Source organism: Heliangelus exortis, chromosome 2 (genome assembly GCF_036169615.1).
Source record: "Heliangelus exortis chromosome 2, bHelExo1.hap1, whole genome shotgun sequence".
NCBI lineage: Eukaryota > Metazoa > Chordata > Aves > Apodiformes > Trochilidae > Heliangelus > Heliangelus exortis.
In genome coordinates this window covers 61192283-61213026 of record NC_092423.1, presented here as the reverse complement: position 1 = coordinate 61213026, position 20744 = coordinate 61192283, and the positions used below count along the sequence as shown (strand labels likewise).

The 20744-nt window shown below is 40.6% G+C and overlaps 1 long non-coding RNA gene across 1 annotated transcript; it reads left to right on the top strand.

Moving 5' to 3' along the window:
- The first annotated feature begins 666 nt into the window (after positions 1 to 666).
- LOC139792661 (uncharacterized) lies at positions 667 to 18908 on the top strand. The gene is made up of 2 exons (XR_011724338.1): positions 667 to 2533; positions 13410 to 18908. It is a non-coding gene; the product is annotated as an uncharacterized lncRNA (long non-coding RNA).
- Positions 18909 to 20744: the final 1836 nt, after the last annotated feature.

Below are 20744 nucleotides of genomic sequence, written 5' to 3'. Positions count from 1 at the left end.
TTGAAGAAGGGAGATTTAGGCTGGACAAGAGGAAAAAATTCTTTCCTGTGAGGGTGGTGAGAGACTGGAACAGGTTGCCCAAGGAGGTTGTGGCTACCCCATCCCCAGAAGTATTCAGGGTCAGGTTGGATAGCGCCAGTTCACTTAGTAATTTCCATCCACAGCAGATGTCAGACTTCTGGAAAAAGTAGGAAATGGTTGAGTATTAACCACTAATAACATTCTAATACTTTTCTATTCAGCTTTGGTATAATAGAAATGTGAGTAGCATTCTCAACTCTGAGATAATTTTTCTCGGATGTAAAAACTGCCACATAATTCGTATAGTTAAAAACCCAATGGGGCAAAAAAATGGTGTCTGCAGGTATCTCTACTCAGTGAAATGACCAGTCCGCCTTTCCACCTGCAATGGTGGCACTTAAGCTGACTGAGGCTTGTGTTCCTCTTGGGAGAGGTGAATCTCAGGATAGTTACTCACTCGTCCATGCTGCATCAAAATATTTGTTCTATGCCTAAGCCCTACATATGCTCTCCCCCATCAGGAGAGATACCAGAGCTGAGTCCACCTTTGCATGCATTTGCAACAGTCTCAATCTGTGCTTAGGTAATAGGATAAGGATTTTCTGTGAATCTTTCTTTTTGTGTTGTTCATTGTTTTTCTCCTTACACCAGCACAGAATATGTGTTGCCTGGTGAATGTTGCCCCCTTGCAGCTTTGCATGGTTGGGCCATGTATGGGAGATTGGAGGTGAGCAGCTGATTGGTTGCATTCTCCTTGGCAACAGCCACCTAAGATGCCAATTTTCAGGCCAATGCAGACAGAAGTTTTGTTTTTATGCAAGCAACAAAGGCCAGGACATCAAAGTAAGCAAGCACTACACAAATTTAAAAAAAATAGATCTCATTTCTTTTGGAACAAAAGTCTTCTTTCATCTTCCCTTCTTCTGACCTCATGACTGATACGTAATGTTGCAACACATTCAGAAGTGGGTACTGTTTGGTGCTAAGTGGAGATGAGGAGATAGATAAACCTCTTACATGGTTTTATTACCTCTGTGCTCAGTAAGATCATGGAGCAGATCCTCCTGGAGGCACTGCTAGAGCAGAAGAATAATGAATTTGGTATAATCAGCACGGCTTCACCAAGGGCAAATCATGCCTGACAAATCTTGTGGCTTTCTATGAGAAGGTCACAACATCAATAGACAAGGGAAGAGCAACCAACATCATTTACCTGGACCTGAGCAAAGCCTTTGACACAGTCCCACACGACATCCTGGTCTCCAAGCTGGTAAAACATGGGTTTGATGGATGGACCACTTGGTGGATTAAGAACTGGCTTGGTGGCTGCACCCAAAGAGTGGCTGTCAGATGGCAGACTTTTGGGGGATGTCCCCAGATAACTCTGCAGGGAGGCTGATGTTTGGTGGCTTGTCTGCCCAAGGGGTGCAGGGATGGAATGAGGTGGGTGTTTTTTTCAGCCTGGAGTCAGCAGCCTTGAAAGCTGTTGGAGGGGTAGCAGGGGCTGCCATCCCTGTGGCTGGGCTGTCCTGCCAGCTCTCCCAGATGACTGTCTCTTGTCTGGGAATGCCAAGCTGGGGGTGACACAGCCAGATTTCTTGTAGAGTTTGGGAGGATTGCAGTTCTTGTGCAGCTATACAGCTGTCAGATCAGAGCACTCCCAAGCCTGGCCAGCTCAGCAAGTGAATATGTGCTGGTTTGTGTCTGACCCAGAGTGTCCAGAAAGGTTTAGTGACAGAAACCAACAGCTTCCATCAGAGCATTCTAACTTCCCCATGCAGGCAAGCCCTCAGAAGCACCTGAGTCAGACCATAATCTGAACTCTCTGGCAAAGGTACTCCCTAACTAAATGCAGAAAATCTCCGTGAAGAGCAGTACCAGTGCATATAAAATAAAATAACAGCAGGACTAGGGAATAGCAATGGCTCATCTTTCCTTCCAAATTGAATTGTTTACTTCACTATGAGAAGGAATAATTATCATGTTTATTGTGTTTGGCTCAATTAGGCTGGAATCTTAGGCCAGGAACATTTCTTTTTACATTTCTGTTAATTCTCTCCATGTATGGCTGTGTCAGGACTGATTTTGCTACCACGAGGTACTGTAGCTGTCGGTCTGAGCTGGAACAGGTGAACCAGAACCAGTTCTTCAAGTCTCTCTTTTTCTAGTATTAGTCAGCTAAATTTGCTAACAAATGGAAAGAAAAGCAAACAAGCCTCTTGTGTTGTTTCTATGGAGTATTGCCCTTTAATTCACTAGAAACAAAACATGGCTTAAAATTGTTTCCTTTTGTATGTGGTACACATTTACTTGTGGAACTTATTGCAACAAGATGCATGATGACCACATACACAGAGAGATTATAAAATGTGCATGACCTTTGTCAAATTACATGTATAGATGATGAGGAAATTGCATAATGAGTAGGAGACAGCAAAGCTTGTGGTAGAGTCCAGAATTTTAAACTGGGGAGAAGTGAGCAGAAGATAAGTACCTGACATTGAGAGCACAGGTAAGCACAGTTTATTTAGCAGAGAGCCTGTGTGTGACTACACGCAGTAGTTTCATGCTAATTTTTTGTGGTAGGGCACATGTTTTGGAGAACTATACTATAAATACTGAATCTACATTTCTAGAAACTGTTTTAGTTCCATTTCCTTTGTTTTTTTTTTAAATTTTCTTTTTTGTATGAAGAGACAGATAAGCATAGTGAACTACACCTTATAAATGTATTAATTATGCAAGGTGAAAAGTGAGGGACAGTATATATCTTGAGCCTCTGGGAAAAGGCAGACTCTACCTTAGAGAGAGATCAGAAATCACATATTTGGTAAGAAGTCTGTCAATGGATAAAATGATAGATGCTGCCTTTCAAAATTTTGATTTAGGATGCTTGATATTGGAGAACATGTTTATATCCAGTCACAGATGGGACAAAAATTGCAGCTGAAATGTATGTGGGTCAGGTTTTGGATTGGAAAAATAGTCTAGAAAGAGAAAGGTTTGTCTGTTTAGTGAATCCAATAAGAAAAGGTACTTAAAAAAACCCTTGTTATGCTACTGTGAGAAGTTGAGGTGAACCAAAATACATGACAGAGGAAGGGTATGTAAAGAAAACTGTCATTTTTCAAATTCATCGGAGCTGCAGAACATGGTGAACATGATCTCTGCTTGTTAGCTCAATTTCTCTTAATGTCCTAAGACCAGTTCATACCTAGTGCCATGTGCTGGGTGTCTGCAACACACAGGATGAGTACATACAACACATGTAGGTCAGTATCCAAGTTTTCACATCTGGTCTCATTTGCTTAAATAACACTTCCAAGAAAAATAGTCTCTTGAATCTACTGTTTAAAAAAAAAAATTAAAAAAACCCCAAAAAGGCAAAACCAAATCCCATTTTCCTTCACTGATGTGTAGTTTCAGTGTCCAGCTTCACTTTTGATTGCCATGACCCAGTTTTTCCCCGCAGTTTCATGTGGGATTGCACACCAAGCAAAAGTTGTGTTGCTTCTCATATTCTGAGAGTTGCTGCTTTCAAGAAAACTATGCTGCCTCTCATTCTGCAGACATGGAGGTAAGTCCTAAGAGAGGACTAATCACCTCAAGAAGCCAGCAGAAAATTTCCCACTGCCAGGAGTGGTGCTGCATCATTTCGGTAGAGCAGAGTTGAGAGAAGTTTAAAGGCAGAGAGATTCCATGCCATCCTCTGTGCCGGCATGTAGGGAGTTCTTGGCAGCTCAGATGGTGGGTCATAAATTCTCCTTCACTAGTTTGGGGGCTTGATTATTCTTCTGTGCTCTGCTGGAAACATTACTTATGAGAATTGGGGCATTTTAATTTGGCTGTGCTACCACTTTATTAATATTTGAACATCTCACTTGTTTTCTGTCTTGGCACAACGGGATCCGCAAAAAGAGGCTAAAAGAGACAGCGCTCCCCTCCCTGGCACCAGATTCCTGCCCTTTTATTTTTAATTACTTTGAATTATTTCTGGAACTTTTTATGCCATTTTGAGAATACAAATTAAGTTTTGACAGTAAGAAAGAATACCGTAGAAAGCAAGTAAATGTGGCCTTACAGGTTCGTCCAGAGACTGAGTCAAACAGGCAAGGGACAGACACTTGCCAATGTATCCATTATATCCTGGCATAACAATGATCCATTAGCCTGAGCAAGGCCTATGTGAACTGTGTGCACATTTGGCTAAACCCACTCAGTTTACTTAGCCTCTGGTGTACTCTGGATTAAAGTGGGCACTCATTAGAGACCAGCATTTCTTCCACAAATGCTATTTTCCATCACCTGAAAGAAGTGACAGAGCTTTTCAAAAGCCTTTCGTATTCAGGGACAAATGCTCTCTTCTTGTAAATGTTCATTCAAGATTCAATTGGTTTTAACCATTAGTTTTTCTAAAAGCAAAAGTGGATCCTGAGGCAAAAAGAATAAGGCCAGAATCATGGAAGATTGTGCACCTGTAGCTGGGATTTACCACTTGACAGCAATGTTTCTGTTTCTCAGCAGCTGGCCATAAAAGGCTGAACCCCTGAAACTCAATCCCATGACATTTCTGAAGCATACCTTGAGATCTCAAAGTAGTAGTTAGACCTCATGCAGTGGGATAATTCTGTCCTGTAGCTTTCCAGGGGAATTCAGTCACCAAATGAGGGGTTAGAAGAAAAAGACTCCCCAGAATTTTCAGTAATTATCTGACTGTCAAGTTTAGGGGACCTGATTTTTAGTGGCACTGCAGCATCTTTACACCAGTTACGAAAAGAAGAGCCACTTTAGGCCCCTTTTATTCCTCTTCAGGCATTCAGACTTCAGACCACTTTCCAAGAGAAGAGAGAACTTACTCTATGTGCCAGGGTGACATAGCCTTTTTTTTTTTTTTTTAAATCACACTGGTATATTTTTAGCAGATTTTCTGGGAGAACTGTTACTCATTATTGTAAGGGCATTTAAGTACAGTATGTATCTTTCAGTTAGCAAAAACATCCATAGAGTTAAACCCTGAATCTAATTTAAAACAATGTAAGTCCGCAAATTTTTTCCCACTGGTTCATGGTCTTTGGCTGGAGTAAAGATGACATGTTCAGATGGACTTTGCTGCCCTATGCAGCAGTTGAATTAATAACTTTTTAATAAATATGTCAGTTCAGTCTGGATACAATTCTGTTACCCTGAACTGCCAGTTCTATTGCTATCCCACATGCATAAGACTTCACAGATAAACTCAGAAAAGTTCAGTGTTGAGAAGATTTTAATTTATTTTTATATTTTTCTCTGAATTTCAGTCCTTTTCCATGAATTGCTTTGTGGCATGAGCGAATTCTAACCCCACCTGGAATTACATACTTTGCAGATTCAGTGATATAAATTATAATAATGCCTAATAAAAGCAGGAATGAATTTTAAATCATTCCCCAGGTTGTAACTTATTTTACACTTTCCTTCAACCTTTGGAATACAAAATCTAGAAACTGTGCACAATATGTTTTACTCTGGGACGATAAAGGCATAGGGAGGGTTCCTGAAAAACATGGCTTGCCTGTACACAACGCTGTCACAGTTAATTGTAATTCCCCTTTTCAAATGGACCCCAGGGCTGTTCTTTCTGTCGGTGAAGAACAACCAGGTGCAGCCTCTGTCTCCATCCCTGAGGAATTACTAGGCAATAGCATGTGAGATAGTTCAGGCAGCAAGGTCAAGGCCAGGGTTAAATGATGGAGCTACATACCTGTTACCCACAGGCTGTTTTAGCTCATAGTATCAGAGTTAAAACTACCATGATGGGAAAAGACCTGATGGATCTTATTAAAATATTATTTCATATTGATTTGTTGAAAGCTCTTCACTCAATATGCTTGGCTCATGTATGAAGACATTTATTGATATTAAAAGGAGAATCTATTGGAGTTTTTTAGAAAGACAAATATAAAAGAGAATATATGTTGACATTAAAAGAAGATATTTAATGAAAGGAAGAATGTCCAGAAGCTGAAAGTTTCCACTTCCCTCCTCCCAGAAAACAAAGGTCCAAATTCATGCACTCTAAACTCCACTGGGCATAGAATAAATATTTTCCACAGGCTTTTCATAAGCACCAGACTAATAGCAAGTGACAGTACTGGGAAAGAAGGTGGCACGTAGCCTGGGTGAATCTGCACAAAGACCATACCTCCATAACTATAAAGACCTTTTGGTTAGGGTTTTTTTGGTTTGTTTTAAAAACGAATTTGTGCAGAGGGCCCTTGGACGAACGATAGGTAGGACACATGAGGTGCATGGGCAGCAGCCCCTCACTGCAAACTGTGAGGGAGCTGGGGACAGCAAAGGGGATGCTGCTGTCAGCACCTTGACAGGTCTCAGCTATTGCCCTGTATAAAGGCTTTGTGGGACCACACATAATCAATGAAATTTAATACCTAGGATCGACTCCAGGTGCAAAGAAATCAGTGTAGGGAACAAAATGCATGCATATCCTCTCAGACATGCCCTGCCTAACTTCAGTCATTTTGTGGAGAGGAAGGTAGTGGCAGAGGGTACCTCTCCCCCATCATACAGTTGCACAGCATTCTGGTGATGCCTGTCTGTCTCTCACCAATCCTCCCAAGTCAGTGAAAGAGTTCAGTGCCCACAGGTCAATGGGATGAAAGCAGGCCACCATGTTCTTTCATTTCCTGCAGGGCTAAAAGCCATTTGGAAAGGTTGTGTATACTGTGGTGTATCTAAGACAGCAGAACAGTAAATACATCTCCTGGCTGCTCTTGCTGCTTCCCATCCCACCAGAGTGGGCTCTGCTAGCTGTCAGGTCTTCGTGAACTAAGAGGTTTGGTTTGTGCACATTCCCTGAGCTGAGAAATCTTTTGCTTTCTTCCACCTTTCTGCCTAATCTCACCTCTGCCTGCTCCAGGTAAAATCATCCCTCCAGCATCCAAGCATGGGATCTGCCCAGTGTTAGCAGCTGTCAGTCCCAGCTTGGGAGGATCGGTAGGCTCTGCTTTTGTTGTGCTTTATTTTCCCTGTTATGCACTTAACAGAAAGGGAACCAGGCCCCTGCAACCATCAGGAGAGACAACCCATCAGTCTTGTCAACCTGCTTAGTCCCCCCAGAGGAAAAAGCATGGGGCTGCTGAAAGACAATGTCATCTATTCCTGCCATGTCAGCAACACTCCACAGCATCAGAATCACCTGATGGATCACAAAGGAGAGTAGTAACTTTATTAACCACTTCTTCTGTGCTGAGCAGCTTTAGTAGAAATCTGAATAACCAGCTCATCCCCTGGGTTTATTGGACGTGGTTTGTTTTGCAAGTGGGAAAACAATTGTGAGTTCCATGCCTGGATGAGCTAACCTGTTTACACAACACTGCTGACGCAGCAGAAACAGGATACAATATGTGTCAAATATTGCTTGGGCTGCAGGCAAAATAACTGTTTGAGCTGAAAGGCAGTGCTTAGTGCAGGACTCCTTTTGCCAGAGGCAGCTGTTGGGTATGTGTGAGAGGGAGGGGGAGGGAGTGGGGCTCAGTGTGCAATGCAATTCCCAGAATGAGAGGAAGTTTTCCAAGGCTGCTACTACTCTTCTAATAATGAATAGTAGCTACTCCAACCAACTGATTTGTTTAAAGAGGAGTTTAAATGGTGCATGGACCTCAGCTTTACCCTTAGGATCTGACTCGAAGACATCTGAAGCCCATGGGAGATTTTTCACTGACTTTGGTGTGAGGCTGGTTTCTTAGTTTCGTTGCGAGGAGATAGATTTGCACAGCCTAATTTCTGCATCAGGATGTCTGCACAGCAAGGAGAGAAAGAGCTTTGCTCTTTCTGACACACAATAAGGCAGAGCACAGAAATATGGGCATTTCAGATGATTGGCTTAAAAGAGCTATCCCATAATGGCAGCACAATTACAAGCCTGCAGGGAAAATTTCTGGGCTTTTGTATGAAGAGGAGCAGAGAAGAACACAAAAAGGTTTTACTGAGTTACAGTGCCAGGGTTTCAGTTACCAGTTAGGTAGGAAAGCCAGTAAGAGGGCTTAACTAAAGATATTGCCAGCATTGAGCCTGTACACAAAACTGGTGGATGTGCAAGAGGCAGGCAGGAGGCAGAATGGGAAAGGAAAAGGGGGTGTGATACAGGGGCAACTGGCTGCAAGACAAGAATTGCCCCAGAAATTGGCCAGACCAGAGAGGAGCAGAGACACTCTCTGGACAGAGAAGGGTGGTCTGATGCTCTGCAAATAAATGAAGATTTTTAGAAAGAAAAGAAAGGGAAAGAGAGAGAGTGAAATCAGCTGCCAAGGAGTGCTGCGGCCAGAAAAAGCAACAAAGCCCTATTTTTAATGTAACTTTTTTTTTTTTTTCTTTTTCTTTTTTTTTTTCTTTTTTTTTTTCCTGCCAGTAAAAAAATCAAATGATAAAATAGGCTAGAGAAAGGAAGCAATTGGGAATGGCTGAAGAGGATTCCCAGCTGTGCTTGCAATCAGTGCAATTCATGACTCACAACATGCTGGCCACATCACTTCCCAGGAGCAACATATTCTCATGAACAAGCAAAACAAGTCGGAGACAATCTTTAAAGCCTTTTTTTGGATCATTCATGGCTTAGTTGTGAAATCAGCCATGAAGCAGCTTGTTGGCTATGAGGGTCAGGGTAATATGAGGATTGGTCAGCTTTCCTTTTCTTTCCACTTCAGTTGTCACCCCATCCACCAGCCCTTGGCAGTGTGGCCAAGAATCTCTGTTCTTTTCTCTCTTCTGACCAAAAGGAAGAGCTGAAAATGAAATTTGTTTACTGGCTTTCAAGTAGTCCTTGTCCTTACAGTTTTCCACAAGGACCTTCTGATACACTGCATAGAGTGAAAAAGAGACATCTGAAAATAATATCTTGCAACTAATATAAAGATGTAATATTTGTATTTTGGAGATTGAAAGGATCCATAGCCCTTATTGCAGCCTTTCTGTACTTAAAAGGGCATTATAAGAAAGATGCGGGCAAAGTGTTTACCAGGGCCTGTTGGAACAGGACAAGAGATAATGGTTTTAAGAAAAAAGAGGGTAGATTTAGAATAGATGCAAGGAAGAAGTTTTTTACAATGAGGGTGGTGAAACACTGGAAGAGGTTGCCCAGAGAGGTGGTAGATGCCCCATCCCTGGACACATTCAAGGTCAGGTTGGATGGGGCTCTGAGCAACCTGACCTAGTTGAAGATGTCCCTTCTCACTGCAGGGGGGTTAGACAAGTGACCTTTAAAGGTTCCTTTCAACCCAAATTATTCTGTGATTCGATCTTTACATGGAATCAGATGGCTCAGAACTGACTGTGTCTAGGTCTTGCTAGTTCTCACCTGGCTGGTACACAATTCTTCTGATTCAAGTGATAAAGCAATAATACTGCAGGTCCTTCCAAATCTCAGCTTCAATTCAACTGGGTCAGACTGTTGATTTTACTAATAGTTTAAAAAATGTAATTGTGCACTTGCTCTACCACACAGTGAAATATTTAGCAATCTACATCATTAATGTGTAGCTAGACAGTTAAAATAATGAAGAAACATTGAGTGCTGCAGTAACCCTGAGTTTTTCCCATGGCTGGTGTTTATTTACTTCTATTCATGGTTGAACAATCTACTTTCTTTGCTCAGTTCAGAAGTCTTCTCACTGATTAAAGGTTACACGATCACACAGTGCTTGTTAGGCCTAGCGTCCAGCTAAGATCCAAGATCCAAGCTTCTGTGAAGGGCTTTTCTGGTTACAAGAGTTTTCTTACTTGGCTGTGAGTTAGTGCAGAGGTTACAGGTACATTCACCTGCAGCAGAGAAACCCCCTTCCCCAGGGAACTGCAGCTTTTTCGAACTGGTCAGTGCTCTGAACCTATAGCCCAAATCAAAATTTTGTAATTTCCAAGGGGATGAATGCTGTAAAAATAGCAAATGGGAAACATCAGAGTATTTTGTTTCCACTTGACTGGGACATTGACTCTTTTATTTTATAAGCTTAAAATATATTTTTATATATTTTTTTTAATATTAGAACAGAATATATGCTTGACAGATGTACATTTTCAGTGAATAAGGAAAGTAACATATACTATATACCAGCACAGACAGAAAAAAATAATCTGAAAATGAAATATTTTTGTATTCTTAGAACAATGTGTTCTATCATAACTGAAAAAAAAAACAACCCATGAGAATGTCAAAATGTTTTCAACACTTTTCTGTGGATATGTAATTGGGGTTTCTCTGGATTTTTTTTTTTTAACAACATGCATTATGTGATGGAAGAGCACCTCCCTGATGTCTTTCTAACCAGATTGGTTACTTATGCAATTAGAAGAAAGAAACTTACAACCTTTAATGGAGGGGTAGAGGACTCTCCTTAGAACAAAAAATATTTCCTCTGTAAGGATATAAATTATAAGGGTAAGTTACTGCACTTCAGTAATATTATAGTAAGACAGGTAGTATAAAACCCCAAGTGTTTATCACTTTATGCACCATAGCTGAATCAAATCCTTTAAATACATGCTGTAACAATATCAAGCCAATGGGCCAGTTAAGTCCAAGGATGTCTGCTACAGAATTATGAGATCTGTTGTAAGAGAGGTGGCAAAGCCTCCGATTTGCCTTACATTGCAGTAATTAATAAAACCTCTAGAAACTATGTTATAAGTTGCACAGAATATTAACCTCTGCCTAACAAGCCCTCTTGGGGACAAGAGGTAGTCCTGTACTCTGTTGGGACATTGTCATTGGGGTTCTCCTGGACTTAGTCTCAGATTTCTGCCAAGTAAAGTCTGAGGACTGAATTCTAGAATGATAACTTGTGATTTTTTTCGCTTTTCATTCAGTGTGTAATTTTTTAGGATCCTGAGTGTTCCAAAATTTCTGAGAAATTCAGAGTTTAGGATGTCAGTCAATAAACAATAATATTCAGCTTTTGATCTAAAATTGAGTCCTAAAATTGTGATTCAGGATGATACAATAGCACTGTTTTGCTCCTGCAAAGGCTAGTTTAACCACAAATAAGTCATGGCTTCAATATGTTGACCTTCTCTTGACAAATCCCCTCTATCCAACCCAGCAAGTAAAAGGCCAGGGCCTGACCACAGCAACAACAAAAAACCAAATAAAGTTTTCCTGTTGCTGAGAGATTTCATTAAAAAATCCATGAAGTATTGACATTCCTATTGCTTGTTCTCTTTTAAACTCTTGCTAGACAAGGTTTGACTGATTTTCTTTCGTCCAGCTGGCAGAAGCTCCAGGATTGGCTACCTGAAATAACTCTCACAGCAGCATTTATTTATGCACAGTTTGGAAATCTAGGGAAACTGTGAATTACAGTGCTAAAACACAAAAGAAACCAGGAAATAATGTTCCTGTTTTCAGCATGAGAAAGGGTAATTCTCAGCCTAGCAATATTTATGAGCTAGTAAAAAGCTGTTTAGGTCACAGTGGTCATATGTTCCTTAAATGTCAAGTCTCAATCAATAACCTTGCTGAAATTTGACCCTGTTGGGCACAGTGTAGGAGACTTGGATGCTCTCCAGGCTATTGGTTGAAAGGCAAGAAACAGCGAGCAACTGATGAGAAGCTATCAATAAAACCTCAGCATTGTTTTGAGTTCAATTTCAAGTAATTGCTAGACATCTGAGATTGAGTCTGACAGACATGAAGAGGGCTAATGTTGGTTCCTGGTAATGAAAAGTAGGTTTCTTGTTCAAAACAGAACAATGGACCCTAATAGTGAAATTTTCTCCCCAAAAAAGCAAGTTGCTCTATGAGCCTGGGAATCAGGGAAGCCTGGGCTTTTACAGATTTGTGCACTGGGTCCTTATAACATTCTCCCGCTGTCCTTCCCACTTCCCTCTCTGCTTCCCAACAGCAGCTCCAGTTTCTCCCTTGCTTCCTCTGTTCACTGCATACAGCAACATGTACTCCCTATTTGTTACTCCAGTGTTCACTAAAAATTAAATGGCTTAAATGGTGCATTTTACCTCTCTGTTGTAGGCGTATGGGAATTACAGCAGCAAGATTGAGAAAGGGTTACTTGTTAAGCTGCTCTTAACATAATTATCTGTGATCATGTGTTGGAACTCCCTTATTATATTATTTAATATGCTCTGTAAAATAATTTGTCATAAGATTCTTCAGTGATGCATAATTCAGGAAATGAATCCTTAAAAGAAATGTCTTCCTCCATCCTCAGACGGTTAGATAAGAACTTGCCAGAACACAAACTTCTGGTAGAAATACTATTGAGCATATAATAGCACCAAAATCATTCAAGGAAATTACAGTCTTCAGGAAGCTTTAACTTCTCACACAGAGCTCTGCATCAGTTTTTCAGCTGAGATCTCTTGTACTTTGACCCTATAGCATTTCAGGAGGAGTACTCAGAGGCAGTGGTGCTAGCAGGCACAAGAATTTCAGTCAAAGGCTTGATCCTGAGGCTGTAGCAGGATTTAGTGTCCAGACTGGCTAAAAGAATACCTGAAACTCCTCTAGTTAAGGAGTGTGACAGTCACATCTAGAACCCTGGTGACATTTTTAAATTACCTTGGTCAAAGCATTATGGAGAAAGGTGATCATATAAAATTAAAAGTTAAAATACATGTGCACTCTCTTAAGCTTGCTGGGTTTTGGCTTTTGGTTTGGGGTGCTTGTTTGTTTGTTTGTTTGTTTGGTGTTTTTTGCATTTTGCCTCCTTCAGGGGAAGTCTTAGCTTTAGTCCATGATTTGTCCTACGTCCTGTCTGTGATCTAGGGCTAGACTCCTGGAGAGGCCACACAATGGTTTTATATATTGATTTATAAAGTACATACGGAATCTCTGGAACGAAATGATTCATTTGCAGGTGAATTCACAGAATCACAGAATCATCCGGGTTGGAAAGAACCTCTGAGATCATCAAGTCCAACCCTTGATCCACTACCATTGTGGTTACCAGACCATGGCACTGAGTGCCACATCAGTCTCGTCTTAAAAACCTCCGGGGATGCCCTCTTGTCTTACTGGTAGCTAATTCCAGCAACTAAAAAAAAAAAAAAAATAAATAAAATTTTAGAAAACTTCATTGTGGATCATGGAACCAAGCCTAACTAGACCTTACTCTGTCCCATCAACAGATCTGAGGTTATGGTTGTCTGACACTGCAGTAATGTGACATGTTTCCAAGACAGCTTGACAACTTTCTGCAGCTCCCTGCACATGCCTCTCCCCTCTGCCTTCCAGAATTCCTGGGCTTGTTTGTCCTCCTCAACAGCACACAGGCCTCATCTTAAGCTCTTAGGAAAAAAATTATTCCTTCAATTTGGCTTTTCAGCTGCACTTATGAGGCTATTTTTATCTAATGGATTTTTTTTTCTTCTTCTTTTTACAGCCAAGACATTCTATTGTGTTTAAAGAGACAGGGCAGGGATCACACAGGGGGTGAAAATGAAATCTGTAGCTTCTTTCTGGCAAACCAAGATTTACTACTCCAACAGCCAAGCACACTACTTTGTCTCTGTTCTGATGCCTGGTATGTGCTGAAGTCAAGCCCAGCCCTAGGAGTACAGAGGTGCAAATTTCAATGTAAGGATTGCATAAATTTTTTTTGAGCTCTCAGTCCAGGAGTCCCATCAGATGTGATCTCTTAATGTGGTTTATTCAGGGTATTCTGGCACCCTTGCAACTGAAGCTGCATAACAGCTTCCCTGGTGATATCATAATATTTCCTTCTCTCCCTCTGCTTTGCCTGTTGGAGTTCACCTCTTCTGATGGGAGGCAGGACTGGGAGATTCTGCCATTGCTCTTGATGATTTTTTTAAAACTACTTTCATGAGCTTGACATTTGGAGATTGTAGTTCCCCTCTTGCTCTTGACATGAATGTGGATAGATGTGCATATTTGCCTGTGGAAATCACTGTGCTAAAATTCAGGGTTACTTTTAAGGTCAACTGACATCTCCTGAAATTACACCTGCTTCAAGTCATTTCCTTCATGATCCTGCTGTGCTAAAACATATAAAATGGTACAGCCTGAAGCATTTTAAACTCTTTCTAATGGCAAATAGTAGCTTGGTCAAGGGAAGATTTATGCTATGAATATAACTCCAAACATGACAGGAAAACATATTTCCTTTGTGAAAGATTTTCAGTGTCTGCAATTTACTGAGGAAAACTGGGTAGGAAAAGAGCTCTCAGTGCCTCCATCACAAGGACACAAGTAGCTACACTCTTGCCTTTCGATTCAAGTTGCTCTCTGTTCCCTGGGTACGTGCTGTGGTGCAGCCCTATGTAAGATGGGAAGTCTGCACTACAAAGAGAATTAGCTTACTAGGAGAACTGGAGTGGCCTATCCAGCCAGGAAGTGCTCGTGCCAGGCTGGGATGTAACATTTTTCATAAATGGACAAGATCAGCCTTGCTTCTTGGCAGTGGGATATGATACTGTTGTGATTGTGTGCCCCTGCACTGCACAAGCACTTTGTGCACCTCAGTGCACAAAGTCCAACTCTTGGAGAAACTAGTTATGTGAATATTATTCTCAAGTATCTGTTACAAGGCTAATCTAAGTTGAGTGTGACACCCGAGAGTGAATTTTGCTTTTTAAATCCTTATTCAGAAGAAATCCAAGTAATTTCAAAAGCTTAGGTCTGAAAAACTGGTTTTAAAGGCACCTCTAGTCTCTGCTCTCAATGTTCTCGATGCTTGTCACTCCAGAAAGTATTCTGATGTCTAAAAAAAATAAATTATTTCCACATGGAAATCAGGAGGACAAAAATGAGAAGCTAATGATGAAAAGAACCAGAAGCCACTTTTGAATTCCATTACTGCACTCAGTTAAGTTTCAGTCTGAGATCTGGAGATGAAACCTTCTCCATTCTCAGCTCCACAGGATGTGAGGGAGCCAAGATAAAATAAATGTCTCTGTAGTATGTAATTTTAAAAAGATTTCTGCTCTTCCTGTGGTTTATACAATCTGGATGGATGCAAGGGGAAAGAATGCAGTGTCATTGGTTTACTTTCTTAATCAAAAATACTTGCAGAGTAGTTCTGGACATAGTCTGCCTTCAATGTCTTTTTTGTTTCTTCAGAAGAGAGGAATTCTGAAAATCACACCAGAAGCAAAACAGAAATTGATTTTTGAGCAATAGGGAAACATGATCTATGACAAGGATAAGCCAGCTGCTTGAGGCTCTGCTTCATGGTGAGTTTTCTAATGGACTCCTGTGAGCACTGGCTTACCAAACTCTAGAAATGTCTGTTTCTAGGTATATGTTGGTGAGCAGTCAGTTCTATCAGCAAGGGCCAAAGCATACTGAGTGTAAATATAATCACTGAGAAAGCAGAACTGGCCTTTTTATTTTTTCAATTCAAATTGTGTTTTTTCTCAACTTTTTTTCACTGGTGGATCTCAAAGTGTATATAAATAGGACTGAGGGAAAAAGTCCCTGCTCATCTTTGTTCTACAAGCCCAGTCCACATAGTAAGCAAGCTCAACTTAGCTTTCTATGGGAAAAGAATACAAAAAAGAAAGTAATATTGAAGATAATCTGTATTCGGTTTCCTCTTTCAAGAATGCTTGTTCCAAACCCTACAGTCCCTATTGTGATGAAGCTTTATCTATCTTGCTTGTAGCCATGTGGAGAAACACACTGACTTCTTGCCCAGGTACACAGAATGCACTCAGTCTGGCTAAAAGGGTTCAAATTAATCTTTCTTGGTTCTTTTGTTTATTGTTCATCTCCCCTCCAACTCCCTGTCCCCAGCAACACTCATTTCACCTCTGCTGTTTTTTTCCTCTACACTCAACTGAAAAGATGGCATTTGCCTCTAGTATTGCAGGAAGATTTCCATGTCTGCTTCCCTATGGAGGCAGCCAAAAAAGTGTCAGGGACCCAGTGAACCTCTTACTGAGGTTGGCACACTTCGTGTGGCATGTTTGGTAGAAATTCTGGCAAGGATCACAGCTTCAGAAGAACTCTTCATTTAATCCCCATATTACCGTGCAACTTTCCTTTGGGCCCAGAGGTCTTTGCAGAGTTTCAGGACTGATAAAATACACTGGCATGATCTTACTTGGATTATGGGGAGTTACTTTCCCATTTTTACATTTTCTCGAATCCCTGAAAGATGAGATGAAGAAACCTTTGAACTTCCACTGAGTGGTGGAAACTGTTGCTTTAGGAGCAAAACTCACATGTGCAGCTGCCTGTGGTGACAAGCCTGAACTACACACTGACCCAGGCAGTGAAATCACTCTCTAACAATATATTTCATCAACAAATGCAGAGCCTTGCATTTATGGTGATTTACTTTGATCAACAGTTGTTAATTTCATTACTTTAAAGACTTGCTTTCTTGGGATTGGTGAGTCAGTAATTTGACTGTACTTTATAATAGAATCCAATAGAAGTCAATTATGAAGAATAAGAAATGAGAAAGGAAGCGAGCTCACTCGGTTCATTCCTTTTTGGATTTGTCATGAGATGATCTTCTAAAGAATGCAGAGAACAATTTGCTTCCAGCCAGCTTCGTGAATACAACTCAGATTTCAAAAATTCAACCTCTATTGACTTCCTTCTCTCACATGTGAATCCTGATGAGGTCTGGTTTTGGTTTTGTTGTTTGTTTCCTTTTTAAGATGTCACTTCACTTCAGACAAGTTTGGGCTATAGTCAGAACCTCATTAGGTAGAGGTACGAAGAGAATAAACTTAAATAATCTTTATGCTCTTTGTAAAACTGGAAAGATCTACAGGGAAAAAAAAATTAGTTACATTTTTTGCACCATATAAAATACCTTGACGTGTAAAAAGACAAATATACTGCAGCATCAATAACTATTACTGAAGCTGCAGGCACTCATAGAGTCATAGAATGGTCTAGGTTTGGAGGGACCTTATAGATCATCTATTTCCACCACTCCTGCATGGGCAGGGACACCTCCCACTAGACCCAGTTGCTCAAAGCCCCATCCAACCTGACCTTCAACACTTTCACGGAGAGGGCGCCCACAACCTCCCTGGGCAACCTTTTCCAGTGTCTCACCGCCCTCACACTAAAGAATTTCTTCCTAATGTCTAACCTAAATCTACCCTCTTCCATTTTAAAGCCATTACCTATTGCTATATGCCCTCATGAAAAGTCCTTTCCCAGCTTTCCTTTAGGCTCCCTTCAAGTACTGGAAGGTTGCTATAAGGTCTCCCCAGAGCCTTCTCGTCTCCAGGCTGAGCAACCACAACTCTCTCAGCCTGTCTTCATTGGAGAGGTTTTCCAGCCCCCTGATTATCTTTGTGGCCCTCCTCTGGACTAACTTCAAGAGCTCCATGTCCTTATTATGTTAGGGGCTCCAAAACTGAACACAGTACTTGAGGTGTCATCTTCTTTTTATTTATTTGCCTTCATAAGGACATCTGCATTTAGAAATGGGACAAAGAGTATGTGTCATCCCTTCCTATTACTTCCCACATGGAATTAAGTGGATCTCACAATTGGATGTTGCCTTCAGGTCAGATCCTGGACTTTATAGTGTTGCCCTTGTGAGATTTTTTGGGGCTTTTTCTTCCAGTGAGGAATTGCTGAATGCAGTTCTCTAATATAAAAGTTTATGTTTAACACTGGAGCTATTTGCAAGGCTATTTGTAGGAAAATGTGTAGTGTGGAATCTATGATCAGATACCATATCCTTGGAGTGTCATTAAAACTCAACCTTTTTTGTAGTGTAGTGCACTGTTGTGAACGTTTATGATCAGGCTATAACAAGAAAAGGGAGATAATGTTAATGAATCCAAAGCCATTTTGTGTGGTACCACATACTTAGACATCATGCAGAAGAGAATTTCCTTCCAAGAGGAGACTGAAATCAGGGCAGCAGAATCTTTGCAGATTCAATACTTGACCTTCAATTAAGGTGCAGGTTTGGAGTAGAGAGGGGTTGAAAAATGAGGAAGCAAACTGAGCAAGTACCAAGGCCTTAACCTGGGCTCAGAGTTGCTTTCCTCCTCAGTGTAAATTTAAAATCACAATATCCTTGGGATCTTAGTGTATCATCAAAACAGTCAGATTTTCACCTTCACAACTCTCATATATGTGACCGGGAGTATTAGCACAGTATCATGAGCAATGTGCATTTTTGACCTACTGCTCCCCTCCACATCAAGAAACATCCATCCTTCTGCTGGAAGTGTAAGCTCATCAGGAAACTTAATACTGAGAGAAAGCTCTTTCTGTCTGACCAATATGGACATTCTGTTACTTACTCTGAAATCCTGCTGGACAAAGCAGGGTTATTGTTACTTAATCAGTAACCTACTAGAAGTAGTCAAGCTGCAAACCAATGTACCTGCTGGGAGGTTTGAGCAATATCCCTTTTATTAAAGCACAGCAATGTTTTCCATAGGTATAGTTGACAGTTGGATTTTTTGAAATAGTGAAGATTATCTGCACATGGGTTCCACCATTTCAGTTTTACCTGAATTATAGGCTCATGTAACAGTATGAAATACTGTGAACTTAAAAACTTGGAAGTTAACTGCAAAGAAAAGTTTAAATTAGATTCAGTCAGAACTTTAAATTATCACTAACATAGCAAATTATTTTATATTTATTGTGCAAATTTTAGTAGAACTGTGCTGACTTTTAAGCTAAACAATATATTTTTTTGTCTTTACAAGAATGTAAGTGCACATAATTTATTTCATCTACTAGAAGCTTGAAAGAAAAATCAGCATGCAATGGGAGGAAAGACACATTCTTAACATGCTTCTAGCATACAATCATTAGTTCTCTCTTCTTTCTTTCCTATCTTTCCTAACTTTCCTATCCTGCTGCACTTCTGAGGGACTAATATGAATTGTGGAGTATGTCACCAATAAAGATATGTACATTGGTTTAATTCAGAATATGAATGTGTTTTCATTCATCTGACAAGGTGGATTAGCAGTTAAGCACTTTTTATAAATTATTTTATTAAACCACATTGGCTGCACTGACCTCTCCCCTCTGAACTGTGGCCTGTCATCCAGTTGATTGCCTCTGAACTAGGTTCATTGTGCTGAATTACAGGACTGTAATTCCTACCACTGTTCATGTCATATGAGTATGTTGGTCGCATCTTACCCTTTCTAGGATACATTAAATATTGCAAACCAATAGGTACTGAAGTAAAAAAAGATTTAGATACTGAAGTAAAAAAAGATTGTGCTTGCTTTAGATGTATATCTGCTTTTCTTATGCCTTTTTAAGTGAAAAAAATAATACATGGGTAATTGTCCTCTATTGCATTTAGAATAAAATGTAAACTTGTGCTCCTCTACCACTCTTTCTGTTTCTTAGAATAGGCTGGACTAGGGGGACCATAAATTGGCCTGTGCATGCAAAGAGAGAAAAAATGCTGTTGTAGTGTTTAAAACTAGATGTCATTAACTTAGCTCTCCTAAAACTAGGGCAGATTCCCAACAGTTTATCAGCCTCCATTGAGGCTTGATGTCACCCACAGAAACCTTCTTTAAGTTCTGTGCATTGCACACACTGTCCCCTATGGTGAATGTGGTAAATCTTAGCTCTGGCTGATCAGTCCCTACCTCACCCCAGATTCATAAATCCTGAAAGCAGACACCTTCCTGTGTCATATAAAGACACAACAGCTTGCATGACAGGGCCACCATTTTGCATGCAAACACACACACAACCTTTTTGCTCCCAGGGTCTTACGGTTCAAGCACAAAGGCTGCTGAGAGCTGTATGTTGTGGTCATGGCTCCATCACATAATGTCATGGGTGTCTCCCTACCAAATATGATTTCTTGATGATGTCTAGAAAGCTATGTTTAAAAAGAAGACAAAACCAGTTCAAGTCCTTGCTTAAAAAAATGGGAAAATAAATGACGCTGTCTATAAGCTCAATGAGCCATATTTCTCGATTTACAAGCAATGAATTAACTGCTAAATAAATGGGTTGACACAACCAGAATGCAAATTGTAGGGAGGGGGAAGGAGAAAAAGGGAAACAATTAAGAAAACTTTAATTGTTCACAGTAGGTTAAATTCTTACCCTGCAGCATATTGACAATAGCCCCTTACAAAGACTTGTTTTAGCAGTCAGTGGCCATACCAGATTAGCATTTGAGTTTGGATCAAGCATGCATTTTTGCAATAAATCTCTTGACTACTCCCACTATGCCATGGTTCATACTGTGGAGTGGTCTTGAACCATGCAAACTGGATTCCTTTTGGATGAAACTCAATTGCAGTATATGCTTCAGCAGCACACTTTGTATGATCCAGTTGCTAGCAGTATTCATATCTGTGGGACCAAACTAAAGCTGGTTTAAATTAGCCCCCAGCCAAACAAATACAGTGCAGATATGGGACCCTCAGCATCATTTGTTCCCCTACACAGATGCTCTTCTGGCCACAATATTTGCAGCCATGGCTTGCTAAAGTGCTTGCTACTACTTTTTCTCTGGTTTTGCTCCTCTCAGACACTGCTGCTCAAAGTTGCACTGAACTGAGGCATCTAAAAGTTGCTCCATCCCAGGTGAACCCTGGATTAGTCATTATGCATATGCACACAGCTGCTGCATACACATCAGTGATTATCAGAGACAGCTTAGAATCAGAAGGCACCAAAGAGGACAGCTCAATTGCTCTTAAAGGATGACAAATATGCAAAAGGTTAAATATGATGACATTTCTGTGCCTGACCTTTGCAGGCTGGGTGTTACAGAGTC